The sequence below is a fragment of the Paramisgurnus dabryanus genome, chromosome 10, assembly GCF_030506205.2.
Source record: "Paramisgurnus dabryanus chromosome 10, PD_genome_1.1, whole genome shotgun sequence".
Lineage (NCBI taxonomy): Eukaryota > Metazoa > Chordata > Actinopteri > Cypriniformes > Cobitidae > Paramisgurnus > Paramisgurnus dabryanus.
Window position 1 is genome coordinate 161,087 of NC_133346.1, and position 15,192 is coordinate 176,278.

The window sequence follows — 15,192 nt, forward strand, 5'->3', positions numbered from 1 at the left end:
CATACACACACAGAAGTTGTTGTCTTTTATGGGATTATTTGTAGGGACTCTTCTGCTTAACACAAGAACAAAGAGCCTTAGGGTGCCGAGAAGCACATAACCACTTCAAGTACTCAGATATAGGCTGGTTTCTCTTAAGACAACCACAAGTTACTCTCAATGTTTCATTGGATGCCCTGACAACCACAACACACCTGCTTCCAGTGTTGTGCCTGAACGAGTTCATTGAACGAAAGTTCATGAACTCGTTCATATTTTGTGCGAACGTGAACTGAACGTACTGTATTACTGACTAATGAACGTTACTGTGAACTCGTTCATTCTGGGGCTTGTGAACGACACGCTCTTTCAGTTTAACGTCTTTCAATAGGGTGCCAGATTTCTATAGAGTCTTACAGGCGAAAACCCGACTAAAACACACCGTAAACAGGCCTTAATGTGTAGCGGAAAAAACACCCAATCTGGCAACACCCGCGTTTCATGGCTGCATGCGTCATCAAAACAAAGAGCAGCATGGAGGTGACGCACTGGACGCTGCTCACATAGTTTAACATTAAAGAGTAACTAAACCCTTAACCAACTTTTTTAGTTAATGATCTGTAAGAATGATGCTTTATTAGTGCTGTTCATTGATTTTAGTAAGTTTTTTGACATTTGGATATAAAGTGTTCCAATACTATAATATATGGTGTAAAAACGTCTAAATGCTGCCCTCTTCAGGTTGAATGGTGGCTACTGCAGTTGAATTTTCCTATTGGATGTTGGATCCAAAAAAGAACTCGTGACGTAAGCAGGTTCAAGCTCACCACGCCCTTGTTACGATCTCACCACACACTGGGTATAAGCTTAGTTCGTCCCCTCTATCTCCGTTGGGATCTGCCCACTTTTCTTGCATTTTTCAAATATTGCCAGTGGGTGGAGTCAGGCTCTGAACAGGGGTTTAGTTAAATAACATCATATTTGTCCTAAACGGTTAAGGATTAACATAGGCTGCTAACGCATATTCTGGATATTGATAGACTCTGACTAACCTTACGCTATTTAACGTGCACGTGCGAGTTGTCCTACACGCGATGCCTTGCAGCGCTTCTCGCCCTTGCAGCTAGCCTTTCAAGGTATGTGCAATCAAATACAAAACTTAAAAGACAGTCAATGCTAATGTAAACCCTAGTTGGATAAGGATTTAAAGTTGGATATGAAGATGAAATCTGACGCATTTAGCTTCGGTGTTAAAACTGATAAAATAATTGCTGTCTGTGGTTCTATATGGGCTATAATGGCAATAATTGAAAAAAATTATAATATGGGAAAAATAACTTTAAATTAGTTCATTTTTTGAACTGTGAACTAGTTCAAAATTTTAAAATATGAACTATGAACTGAACTAGTTCATTTTAAAATTTGTGAACTGTGAACTGAACTAGTTCATGTAGAAAGTGAACTTTCCCAACACTGCCTGCTTCATTTTTACATTGCTGTACACAACTGATTCAGACACTGTAAAGAAGAAAGGAAAGCTGAAAAGGTTCAGATGTAAAGAGAAGCTCAGAATAACAAACGCTGTTCGCTACACGACTCTCTGACTACACGTTTAGAAAGAGTTTCTGTGGATTACCACATCACGTCACGTTACGTGTTCATCCCCGCAGCAGACACAAGCAACACATTACCTGTCACTGATGTCACTTCAGTCAAGGCCACTGGATCAAACGGACAGGAGAGGTCCACAAACTCTTATAATATCCAAAATGTTAGCATTTAAAGACTCAGATTAGGTGCAATTTTAATTTGTTCAATATATCTTTAATCCTAAATAAACCAATGAGATTTCAATCCCACCGGATCAGTTTTATAGACTGTGCAAGTAATAAACATATTAGAAAAAGACTTAACCCTAATAAACTAAATAGCCATTATAAAATGAGTAGCTTAGGGAGATACAAAGACAACAAAATTTTAGCCTGACTTTATGTGTTTGAGGGATTATTAGTATTATATTTTTGTGAGGACACTTGTTCAATCAGTTACACACATATAGACGGACACACACGGACATGGACAAGCGCACACACAGGCCATTCAGATCAGCTCATATTTGTTCAGAGAATAAACCAATGTGCTTTGTGTCAGTGGACGGCCATAAATAACAAATAAATGAGAGGGATTCATATTCATTGAGCTACTGAGACGACAAAAGACAGATGCAGAGAGACAATGAGTGCGTTTTCACAGAGAGAGACAGACAGAAACAGAGAGAGAGAGAGAGAGAGAGAGATTCAGTAATGTTTTTTCAACTCATAATGCACCTTCAGTTTTTGGGTGAGAGCTCATCTGTGACAGATAATAGTTTGAATCTCTTGTGTGAAACACAACTGTTCACCAGCTGTACATAATAGAAAGAGAACACAGTGGTAATGAAGTTTTCTATAAGCTGGGTTTCCATCGAAACGTGAAGCGAATCTTTTCAAAATTCGCAAAAAAGAAAAACAAACAATTAGGTGCGTTTCCATCAAGTTTGTCTGAGCAAATGACGGTGGTATTGGTAACCTAGTAACCGACAGTAAACAAAACAAAGAAAGCACGCTTGGATAATGGAGACATGACTGCAGTCACGATGGGGCAAGTTATTAATTTAGTTTTTAATTTAGTCTTTAATAGTACAGCTTGTAATTGCCAAACTAAATGTTGTGCACAGAAGAAGAATGGCACTAACAGATGCAGGCACTAACAGCAAGGACATTAAGACGACGTCGAGCCCCATATATGGGTCAGTCCTGAGGGTTTAATGTTCGGTACGCCAGATTTTATTCAGCAAATGCGTTTCCGTCTCCATTATTCACATTATCTCTTTATCGCATAATTGAAAAACCACCTCAAGTGAGCATATAAACTTTGGATTTTTATTGGAAAATAATAAAATAATGGTGATGGAAACACGGCTTATAAAATAGTAAAGCATTTCATGGTAAAAAAAAATACTTCCCTTTATTTGTTTGTTTTAAATAAAGGTTAACCCAACCTCTGAAGATTTACTCATTAGGGGTGTCACGGTACATGAAAAACATGGGACGTTATGCTCGGCTAGATTCGCCTGGAACTCGTGCTTCTTGGGTTGCGGAGCCGCGTGTATTTGACGTGCACACCGTCAAACGAACTGGGGTCTCGTGCACAAGATGTGCACTTCCGCCCACTCCAAGTTGACATAATTTTTACCACGCCCACCCTCACCCTCGTGTGGATGCGTCGAGTAAACAAGGCTTAAAGCTACACTGAAGTTTAATCTTTGTGTGCTTCCAGTTCAATCTGTGTATGCTAAAAAGGCACATAAGTTCCTGTAGAGATAGAAATACACATTCTCCTTTTTTTGCCAAATAAATGAACAGCATGTCATCAATGTCTTTTCTCGTGCTGTATAAAAATCTCATCTAGCTTTCCTCAAAGATGGTCCCAATAATGTGCTTCAAGTCAAGTCAAATTCAGTTTGTGTATGATTACATGATATAACAATTTTGTTAATACTGTATCCTAAATTCTGAATAATGAAACAAGAACCATACAGAACCGAAAACCGTGACCCTAAAACCGTTCAGAAGAACCATGCCATGATTTCCAAAGCAGGGGGTAGCACAGTGCTGAACACCATTTAGGTAAATCCTGGTGGTCTCTTTATCCAAAAGGTCAAGGGCCTCTTTATCCTCTCTAAAGCGAGTGACTAGTTTCTCGCTGCTGTAAAGAAGAGTGTCCAGCTTCCATAACTATGAAAAATTCCTCATTAGCTCTGCCTGCTGGGATCTCACTGAAGTGAAAATGGTCTGTTGAGGGTCAAGAGGGTTTAGCAGAAGTTTAGCTGGGCCCTGGAGAGTCCAACCCAGTCTTGACTTAACGGCAGCTGGTCCTCCAGGGCGTCCCAGACAGACTGGCTCAACTGGGGTGATTAAATGAGGTTGGTGAGCACCAATCAGTAAGAGAGGGTGAATCTTGTCGAAGGACTCAATAGGAAGACGTTTTAGATGTTTATATTTGTTTACAAGAGCCTCTGTAAGAGCCATTTTTTGGTTAGAGGTAAAATGGTAATATGTGCTATTGGAGCACCCATACCCTTTAGTAGTTGTTACTTTTATTTTGAATAGGACTTTTAGTTTGATAGAGCTTTCGAGGGCCTTTAAGTTAAGATGGCCGCCACTCACCTTTTGTGTTTAATCAAGAGAACAAAAGAAAGACGTTTTGAGGCATATAGTTCTTTACAAGCCTTTTGGAATTTGGATATATTTTAGTTTATTTTGATCTCTCATTGGATATACTTTGTACCACTTTGATCACCTTGCCTGCTAATCATTTCTAAACCATTGGAGCATCCTTGTTTATTCATGTTTGCCATCTTGCCTGCCTGCCTGCCTGCTTGTCTGCCTGCCTATTTGCTATCCTGCCAGCCTGTCTACCATCCATCCATATCTCCCTTTCAAAGGTACAATTTATAATTTATTTGAATGCTTGTCAAAAAAGTGATTAACGTCAAACATATTGGAAATATGACACCACAGCCTCAATGAGATTTTACTATGGTGCTAGACCTAGCTGCCTTGCTGTAAAAGCATGCTTTATGTGATATGTTTTGTGGGGCTGTGTCACTGATGATATACTGAAGGACACTGTTGAACCTTGCAGTACTGAGACACTTTGATGTATAGTTCAGATCGACAATTCCTCCTCTTTGTCTTTCAGATTCAGCTTCTCAACAGGATAGTTCGCTTGTCAAGTTCCATCATCAAGCTATCCGTTCCAGGTCTTTCTAAGTACAGAGCTGTGGAGCTTGGAACTACTGCAGTATCCGTTTGGTTAATAGTTTATGTTATTGAGTATTAGCAGGTGTTTGCTTTAACATTTGTTACAGCGTTTCTTAAGATTGCAATGAGCAGCCAAATGGGAGCTTCCACATTTCCAACAATGCTTATTTGTTTGAATCCACTGTTTGACCTGTTCAGTTTTAAGCTGCTAAAAGTTAGGGCACTGACTGAGGAAATGATCTGTGTTCTCACAGTAGGAACTTTGGCTTTGGCTTTCCCTGGGATCTCTGCAGCCATACCAGGTTTAAATGGAGGTACAGTTGTACTTGTGGAGGGACTGCCCACCCCATGTAAGTAGCTGGCATTACATTTGGATCTCCCCATTTCTCTATTGTTTGTTTTGCCCATCCTCTTGACTGAACATTCCCCATTATATCACTTCTATGGCACCATACTTCAGCTTGGAACCATCTTTAGAACTCCACTTGAGTAAAGTCTGCATCAGGCCAATATAGCAGTTGTCTTCTGAAAGCAGCTCTTAACTCAAGTCGCTGTTTGGTCAACAAACATACTTCATGGGAACTGCATCTCAGTTCAGAATCCCCAGATTGGCCTAAGGATTTCAGTAACCTTTCAAGAGCTTGAATTTGTAATGCAAACATTTCAAAGGATGCTGGGTCCCCTGGGCATACATTTGGTGCATCCATGACACTGGCGATCTTACTCCATGTAAGTTGATGGGGCTTACCCAATTTCTCTGTTAGTATTGCTATGGTATCAGTATAGGGAGATAGGGAGTGTTAAGAAACAAATCTGCATTCAGCTTAGCTCAAGCTGCAAATGATCCACCAAGATTTGATACTTGAACATCTCTGATCCATTCCATTCTATGTACCAGATTAGGTATACTGGGATTTGGACCTCTGTATTCTGTAGCTGATTCTTTGTACAGATGGTAAGGACGGTCCAGTCAGTCAGGTGCTGCTCTCTTTAGAGGTGGTGATATTGGATAGTAGTACATAGGGCTCTTTGTACAGGCTCAGTAACACTAGGAAATTTGTCTGATATCAGCAGCATAGTTTGAAGGCTTAGAAGCGACCTCATGTCTCATGATCTGCAATTGATACATCATCTTATCAAGCATAAACATAATTTCATTGGCACTTTGTGATTCAGGGTGGCACACTCTCTCTCTGCACTAACCCCAATCAGATGCTGAGGACCTCTGAGGCAGGGTAATAATGTGGTGATGAGACCACATATGAGGTAGTAGCATGAAAGTCAGAGTGTATCGATACATCGTATAAGGTAGGATGTCCACTGTCTAGGCCTGACACAGCCTTAACTGGCTGCTGATGATAGGGAGTAGAAGATGTAAGTTAAGGCCGATACTAAATCTAATACTGAGGTGTATTATATATATATATAATATATATGAGGGTATGGAACAGAATCTGATGGCCTTTCTCTCATCTGATCCTTTCAGGTCATTACAGGTAAAGCAGTATGATCTCGGCCACTCAAGTATGCTGGACTTGATAATGGCACTGGTTCTCTGCTTACAGATTGAGCTGCCAGCTGTGAAGCACCCTCTTTTCGGATGTCAGGTTCCTGTTCTTGATTATTGCTGTACTAAAGTGTGGACGCTCACTTCTTGGCCAATAAGGCCCATAGTCCATTAGGAAATCATCAAAGTAGGTCGGGGGATATGTCTGGGGTTTTGGCCACACAGACTCTAAGAAAGCTACTCTTTGATGTTTATCTGATGCTTATCAACCATACTGTCACTGTAGTAAATCACATCCTACTCGAAAAACCATGTTAAGAAGAAGCAGGACTGTTAACTGTGAGGAAACGTAGACGGATGAACCCAATCGCAGACTGTATTCATAAATATAAAACAAACACCCACGAGGGGGTACACAAGATGAAGACAGATAACACTAAACTTGACTTAGATAACTAGACTGGAACACCACATGAACACGAGAACAATACAAAATGAACCTGCACAGAACTAAGGACACAATAACATTATATAGAATGAACCAAACAAGATAATGAGTGGCAACAGGTGATGGGAGAAAACCAATGATTACTTATAAGCGGGAAAACGAGGGGGCGGGGACAAGGGACAAGACACCGGAGGCACATGACCCAATAAGCGAGGCATAAGCCTCCACATAAAGCCTGGGATTGCCAGAAACCTGCCACCAAGACAAAATTCAAATACAAAACAAGACTCCTAGACAGGATCCTGACAGTTAACTATTTATGTGTTCAGTGAATGTATTCACTACAGGATATCGATCAAGACTCAGGGAGAGTCTATCAAATTAAGGGAATTTACTTTGTTCCAGGGTATTAATAATAACAGCACGGTATGGCGTATAGGGTAACATTTCGACAGAAGGTAGGCACAAGAAGGTTTGAGTGTTGTAAACAAAAACAGTAAAGGAATTATTGGTAACTGCAACAGAGCACACTTAAGATGACATATACTGCAGCACAATATACTATCAACAGCTTCAGCATGACTAGTCCATTTAACAGAATTACATCAAAATCCATACCATTAGTGCTTAAATAGTAAACAAAAACAACTTAACATTGGTAATAAACTTAAACTTCTAATTACAAGTATCAGCAGTAATTTCAGCTCTGGATTTAACAACTGCCTGAACACTCACATTTCGTCATTGACACAGACTGACTGAAACTACTTCATGAATCACCAGGAAATTAGGCAAATGCAGGAATCAAGAACATAACATCTTAACCCTCCATGCGGTTCGGCCATTTTGTCAACTACAACATGAACTGAGGCTGCTGCAGTACTTGCATTAAATTCACAGGAATGTGTTGCCCTCTAATGCAGTGGTTCTCAAACTGGGGGCCGGAGACCCCAGGGGGGCACCAGTTCTATGGATGTCATGGATGAATTTTTTAAGATGTCAAATATCTATCTATAAAATCTTTGGTGTCTCCAGAGTATGTATGTTTTAGCTCAAAACACCCCACAGATAATTTATTACAACATGTTAAAATTGACACTTTGTAGGTGTGAGCAAAAATGTGCCATTTTTGGGTGTGTGCTTTAAAATGCAAATGAGTTGATCTCTGCACTTAATGGCAGTGCCGTGGTTGGATAGTGCAAATAAGGGTTGGTATTATCCCCTTCTGACATCACAAGGAGAGCCAAATTTGAATTTGTGAAATGATGGCAGGTGTGACTAAGCTCTAAAACAGAAACATGTTACGAGAGTAGGTTACCCCCCTTCCCCCAAAAAAATCTTTTATTATTTACTCACACTTGCCAACCCAAGTGTATATGGCTACAAGTTATTTTAAATAAAATATTCTGTCTCTTTTTGGCTTTGTAACGCATTAAAGGAGGTTTAACACAAAAGTTTCAAAAAGTTCATATATTCATAAGAAAATTTTGCTCCAGGCATGCCTTGCGCAGATGCTTTAGACTCGCAGATAAAAGTCCTTAGCAAATACCTCTTCAAAAATAAAAAATAAAGTGGTTTCTTAAAGACGAGGGGAGACGGCGATTATAATTAGTGCTATGTGAAGAGAGGTTTGGTATGGAGGACCACAAAAGTCATGCAGAATGTAATAAAGAACTTCAATATTTAATAACTACCTGGACAATTAAAAATAGCAATTAATAGATTTGTTTAAAAATTCATTAATTAATCTATAAATAAATAGACAAAGTTACAAAAAAAATCATTATGTAACATTTTATTAGGCAATAAAAAGTGAGATTATAAAATAACATAGAAATGAAATATTAATCCATTTATAAATAGTTCAAATTAACATAACAATTTATAAAAACAACATAAAATACTCAATAAGTTCATCATTTTAAATTGCATTTATAAATTCTTAATTAAATAATGGAATTTCAAAATGTATTTCAAAAAGCGATTTAAAAAGAGAAATAAATAACTGGATTTATAAATTGAATTACAAATACAGGTTTAAATTAGGCATTTAAATGGGCATTTCCGTTTAACTTTTCCGTTAATTTGAGCTTTTCCGTGACTCTTTGGGTCCTCATCCGAGATATATAAATCTGTGCATGACGTACAATGGGAGCCAATCAGCGAGCTTGTTACATCCACCTGGCCATAGCTAATTTGCTTTTCTCATTTGACCATTTGCAAGGACCCAAAGAGTCACGGAAAAGCTAAATAGAGAGGCTAAAACGAAAAGCAAATCAAATAGCAAAAAAGAATAAGGAAAACCATCGGGAAAATGAAAACAGAAAAGTTAAACGGAAATGCCCATTTAAATGCCTAATTTAAACCTGTATTTGTAGTTCAATTTATAAATCCAGTTATTTATTTCTCTTTTTAAATCGCTTTTTGAAATACATTTTGGAATTCCATTATTTAATTAAGAATTTATAAATGCAATTTAAAATGATGAACTTATTGAGTATTTTATGTTGTTTTTATAAATTGTTATATTAATTTGAACTATTTATTAATGGATTAATATTTCATTTCTACGTTATTTTTATAATCTCACTTTTTATTGCCTAATAAAATGTTACATAATGATTTTTTTTGTAACTTTGTCTATTTATTTATAGATTAATTAATGAATTTTTAAACAAATCTATTAATTGCTATTTTTATTGTCCAGTTAGTTGTAATTAAATAATTAATAATATTTAAATATTGAAGTTCTTTATTACATTTTGCATGACTCTTGTGGTCCTCCATAGTTTGGCAGCCAATCTGTAGTTATGACTGCAGTTTCTTTATGTCTTTATATCAGTGGCGGCTGGTGACTTCTTTTTTTGAAGCGCACAATGCAAAGTTTGTCACAACATGTATGTAGCTTGTCATGTGTGTGGTTCGTCATTCCAAAATATGTGTTCTGCACTTTGAGAGATCGTGTGTGCATCACGTGTCATGCCAAAATAAGTGCCTGCTGCATTGAACTTGAAAGGAGAGGTCTCCAGCAGGCACTTATTTTGACAAAACACGTGATGCACACAGGATCTCTCCACACGCATGACACATATTTTGGAAAAGGGAACCACACACGTGACAATCCAAACACTTATTATGAATTAGCGCATCCTCTGAAGAGCAGTCACAAGCCGCCACTGCTTTATATGGGAATCAACGTGTTGACGCTCCAAAAAATTGCATTTCCATCACGAAAGCCATCATTAAAGTCATCAAGTAACAAGTAACCGGTAAGAACAAGTTACCCGGTTAAAACTGTGTTAATTATTGGCTCTTCATGTGAAATTCTTCTTCATTTGTAAGTCACTTTGGATGAAAGCATCTGCAAAATGAAAAAACAAAAGTGATACATTCTGTAATGAAATTATAGATGTTAAGGAGAAAACATTGAATGCTTTGAGCTTTTTAAGTGAAACCGAAACCAAAACAAGCACATGTTACAGCTAATATCGAACACGGCTTGTGCATGTTGTGACCAAATATCACACGATTGCCATTCACAGAACACGTGCAGAAACACAGGAGTACACAGTGAGATGAACTTTGACCTTTCAGTCAACCGCATAGTAAGAGTTCACAGCAGGAGCTCAAAGTAAATCACGCTGAAGGCAACTGAACACAACGTTTCACATCAAACCTGTGAACTAATGAAGAAACACAGTGCTCTCCTATCAAAGCTCTGAACAGCAGCCGTAATCACTGTGTAAACACAAACGCTCGCATGCACACCTGTACACACACCTCAGCTCACCTGTGCCACCTGCCCAACAACAGACAGACAGACTGGAGAAAGAGAGAGAGAGAGATAAACACCTTTCACACAGAACCTTGATCCCAGAAATAATTGCTGGAGTTCCTAACATGTGTAAATGTGACCCGTGCTGGCAAAATGAGTCGGAATGAGCACATTTTCAAAAATGTGTTATTTAGATCTGAAGTTGATTTTTTTAAGGTTCAAAAACAAAATCACTGCATCCATACCTTAAAATCACTGTAAAAACTAATAGATTTAGCACGCAAAAACAAAATCAATATATATCAATTTCTTTCTTTTATTGTTTGATTGAAATTGAGACAGACAGCTTTAAGATCTAGTGTAATGCAAGTATCTAATATAATCTTACACATCAGATATTTTCCCAACAGTTAATGAAACATTCACTTAAGACATAACAGATTTTGTCAAAATCGATATTTTTAAACTGTAATTCTGTGGGTCATGTGCTCGTGCATCTGTGTGCATGCTTCAGATCTGTCAGGAAGATCGTTTTCATGTCTTATCGTGTTAAATAACTCTTTTAATATCATTCACTTTATTTTCTAATTCTTACATTAAAACCAAAATGTCAGACGTGGAGAAGGATGTGGATGGAGACGCGTCTTTGAATAGGATTTAGGATGATACACCTTTTAGAAAATGAACAAAAATAGATCATTTTGAAGTTTAATGACTATTTAGAGTATTGAGAGTATTAAGGCTTAATGTACTTATTTTGATGAAAACCTCAATTTGACTAAAATCAACTTTTTTGCTCATCGTGCCAACATGGGTCACAAATATAGGAGACGCATCCTGACAGTGAGTCCAGGGTCGATCTCAGGATGGTAGTGTTACTGTAGTTAAACTAATACAACTACATTACACATAACACCGTATCTCACGTGTCTTCAATTCAGTAAAACTCAGTGAGCCCCTTCATGTCATTATAAAGCCCTGCATAACCAAGAGTTGAGTAAAAAAAAAACAAATCACCTCTGCACTGATTCAGTCCTGATATTCTCTTAAAACTCATCATCATTACGCCCATGATCTGAACCACAACAATACTCGTAATAAACTTTTTATAAATTACTGCACAAATCAAACAAAATGACACAATGCACTATTTGTACGCAGCCCAGCTGCAATCCTTTGGTTTTACACATGTACGGTCAATAAAACACACAGACAGACAGAAAGAGAGAGCGAGTGTGGACCGAAGAGACAAAACCATTAGAAATGACGCAGCTTGTATTTCAAGAGCACTAGCGGTTCAGATCAGTCCTGCAACAACATCGCCTAAATCCTTACATAAAGAGAGAGTTTCTGATAGACATGAAGAGAGAGATCATAACAACACTGAGGTGTCACATCTCTAAAATCAATGAGCAGCAGCGTTTCTTCAGGGCTGTGGTTTGAGTGAAGTTCTCTCGTATCCTTCAAAGTCTTTTTCTGGCATTGATAAACGGCTCTCGCTAGGTCAATCTGAGCACGGGTCGTGTTAAATTATTCACGTTTTCCCTCAGTTTTCCTCAGGGTTTTAGTACACAAAAAGCTGGAGGAGAACCATGGGTAGTATGAATGTGTGTACAAATAATACATACTTTATGATAGATTATCTTGAATATCAGAGACATAACATCAATTCTGACCACGCTCGAGTTTTATTTCCACATGTAAGAGTGGACAAGATTGCAACTGTGAAAAAAAAAACATTCTAGATTACCAAAAATATAATCATGTGCCTACTTCTGACATAAAGACCAATGAACACTGCAACATCAAGAAAATGTGTTTGTGCCATAAATGATGATGAAGCATCTTCGACTACAGTATAAAGCTGAAGAGTTTCGTCTAAAGGAGATTTTTCTCTTTCACTGAGAAACATGAGCCAGGCAGCCATCATCATCATCACCATGGCAACAACACACAGCTCAATCCGTCAAGCGCTCACAATGGCAGATGCACGATGTGCCGAGTGAAGTGGCAGCGTTCTGAAGAAACGCTTAGGCGTTTCTTAATACTTTCAGACTCAGCCAAACAATAAAGCTTAAAAGTCGACATTTTCTGTCTGTTTGGTTCAATGTCTTGTCTCCAAGCAAGCAATTTTGGTAAAAATAGGGCCAAATTTGGTCTGTCAGAAAAAGTCTAATAGACGCCTAAACATAGCCCAAAAATAGTCGATGCGTATACGCTTAGAAGAAATCACCTTGAACACCTGTTGACTTTGCTTACATGATGAAATGTAGTGCTTCTCCAGGTTATTTAAGAAAAAACTGCATGTAACTAAATTCAAGGTTATTTAGGGTAGAAATGAGTTACTCATAACCGGACTGTACTGGGTCTATAGTTAGCTGTCATTTCAATGTCTCGGTTTTTGCTTGCTGAGTTATAGCTCACGAAGGAAATACGATCAAATCCCACACATTATTTCTAGACTGTGAGGAATAATCTGATTTATAAAGGTAAAGTCATAGCAACAAACAGTCCTGTGTCTCACATTCATTTAATTATGTGCTTATATATCCGGCTGAATGCATCTAAGAGCAGATGTGAGTCTGCCAGCTCTCAGTAAAGGGTTAGTTATTAAAAAGATTTCATTCAAGAGATGAACTCAGATGTTCATCAATCTCTTCATGCTACTTTAAAGTCCAGTAAAGTTTGACAAAAACTTTGATTATTATTATGCAGAGCTGGCTATAAAATCGAAAACGGTCAGATAGTCTCGTGTTGAGCGAACTCATCATTAATTCATATCTAAAACTGTGCCATTTACTACACAACTGTGGCGACTACATACATGATGAGAGAGAGAGAGAGAGAGAGAGAGAGAGAGAGAGAGAGAGAGAGAGAGAGAGAGAGAGAGAGAGAGAGAGAGAGAGAGAGAGAGAGAGAGAGAGAGAGAACCTCGCGCGGGTCTCGGAGCTCTACGGGATTTTTAGGGTTTCACTCTCGTGCTTCTAATCGGGCGATCGGTGGGTCTCCATGGAGACGGCGGTAGAATAGGCGGGATTTGAGACCCATCAGAACCCACTCAAAATCTAACCAGATAATAAAGATTTAAAATGAGCAGAAAACCACGGATGAATTTAAATAAAATAAAATCTCCTGAGGGAAACATCGCGCATGTTTGCTATGATAAACGTCGTGCTGGTCAATAAATGACGAGAAAAGCGACTGTGAATGATTCCCATCTGTCCGTCATTCCGTGATCTTTACTGTAGCTCCTCTGTAGCAAAAAGGAGGAAGATGATGATGAGGATTCTTAGACTAACAAACGATTTCAGAGGCTCGTGTGAGTCTTATGTAAGCTATCACTCCATTACAATCCTGCTGAGAAACCTGAGCAAACTAGAATTACAGTGATGCAGTGGTAAAAATGAGTGTAACTAACCCGATAGTGCGTTCATTCAGATCTTCATCATCTCCAGCTCTGTGTTCACCTCAGTCCAGCGAGCATTTCACCTTTCTGCCCACAAGAAACACATAAAGCCCCTTCATCATCCTCCCTTTCTGACATGATCTCTAATGAAGCAAAGACTTGAGCAAGCGAGAGAGAGAGAGAGAGAGAGAGAGAGAGAGAGAGAGAGAGAGAGAGAGAGAGAGAGAGAGAGAGAGAGAGAGAGAGAGAGAGAGAGAGAGAGAGATGCAGGCAGATTTCATATTTATTTCATTATTGTATTTTACATTTTATTTTCAGTAGTTGGTCAAACACAAGCGTTTACAACAGATCGCAGTCTAAAAAAGCGCATTACAGTATCACATTATAAATGAACAGTGCAGGTTTTTATCCAGTATTTTTATATAGTAACGGAACAATAAAACTAAATAAAATGTTCTGAATACTTTAAATCAATAAATTTTACATAAATTCTCCAAAATCTATATTGTAAATACAGCTGTAAAAATCACATTTAAATGTAACCCAATCCTGTAGACTCACAATCAAAGTATTTAGACAAACCGTAGGCAAAATATTAAGCACGACTGAACTACAAAAAAAAATGTTATAACACAATTTACCCATGGTTTTGCTACAATAATCATTGTTTAATTTTTATTTATTGATTTACTACAATAAAAACAAGGTTTTAGAAATATTAAAAAACATGACAATTATATTATAAAAATATAATATGTCAAAACACTTATTATTAAAAAACAGTTAAATTTCATAAATAAATTGGCAGAAACCATTCAAGCAGTGTAGTATTTTTCCTGCCCGTCCTCAACTGTGATTGGACGGTTGAGTAAAAAGTGACGCTGAGGAGCGCAGCAGCATTTCACCCCAAAATGTTCAACTCTCGGTGAGCTGCGCGGTTACAAACTACAAACTCATTGCGGATTAAACGCTGCAAACACCAGAACAAAAAACAGCGGTCCTGAGGGAAAATGCATTGGTGTAAACCACACACCTTACCAACTAATTTTGTAATTTTTATTTTATTTAAAGACATAGCATTCATTTAAGATTAATTTAAGCCCTATATATTTACAATAAAAAATTGTGTTCATGTTAATCAACAATATTGGCTAGCACATATATTTTACATGTCCTATGTCAACATATAAACAACACACTGCAACATACATGAGGTAGATCACTAATGAAAAATAATAACATGAATAATTAAAAGTATATTCTATAGAGGAG

General features: G+C 37.9%; 1 protein-coding gene across 2 annotated transcripts in view; it reads right to left on the reverse strand.

Annotated features, from left to right (window-relative positions):
- Window positions 1-15,192, reverse strand: part of kcnj6 (potassium inwardly rectifying channel subfamily J member 6) — a 33,474-nt gene that overhangs the window by 10,130 nt on the left and 8,152 nt on the right. The window contains exon 2 of one of the 2 annotated variants that reach the window (XM_065264866.1): window positions 13,933-13,952. The gene's annotated coding sequence lies outside the window, so the exon portion shown is untranslated. Of the gene's footprint in view, window positions 1-13,932; window positions 14,087-15,192 lie in introns of those variants that run through there. The other variant, XM_065264858.1, reaches the window with a different exon arrangement.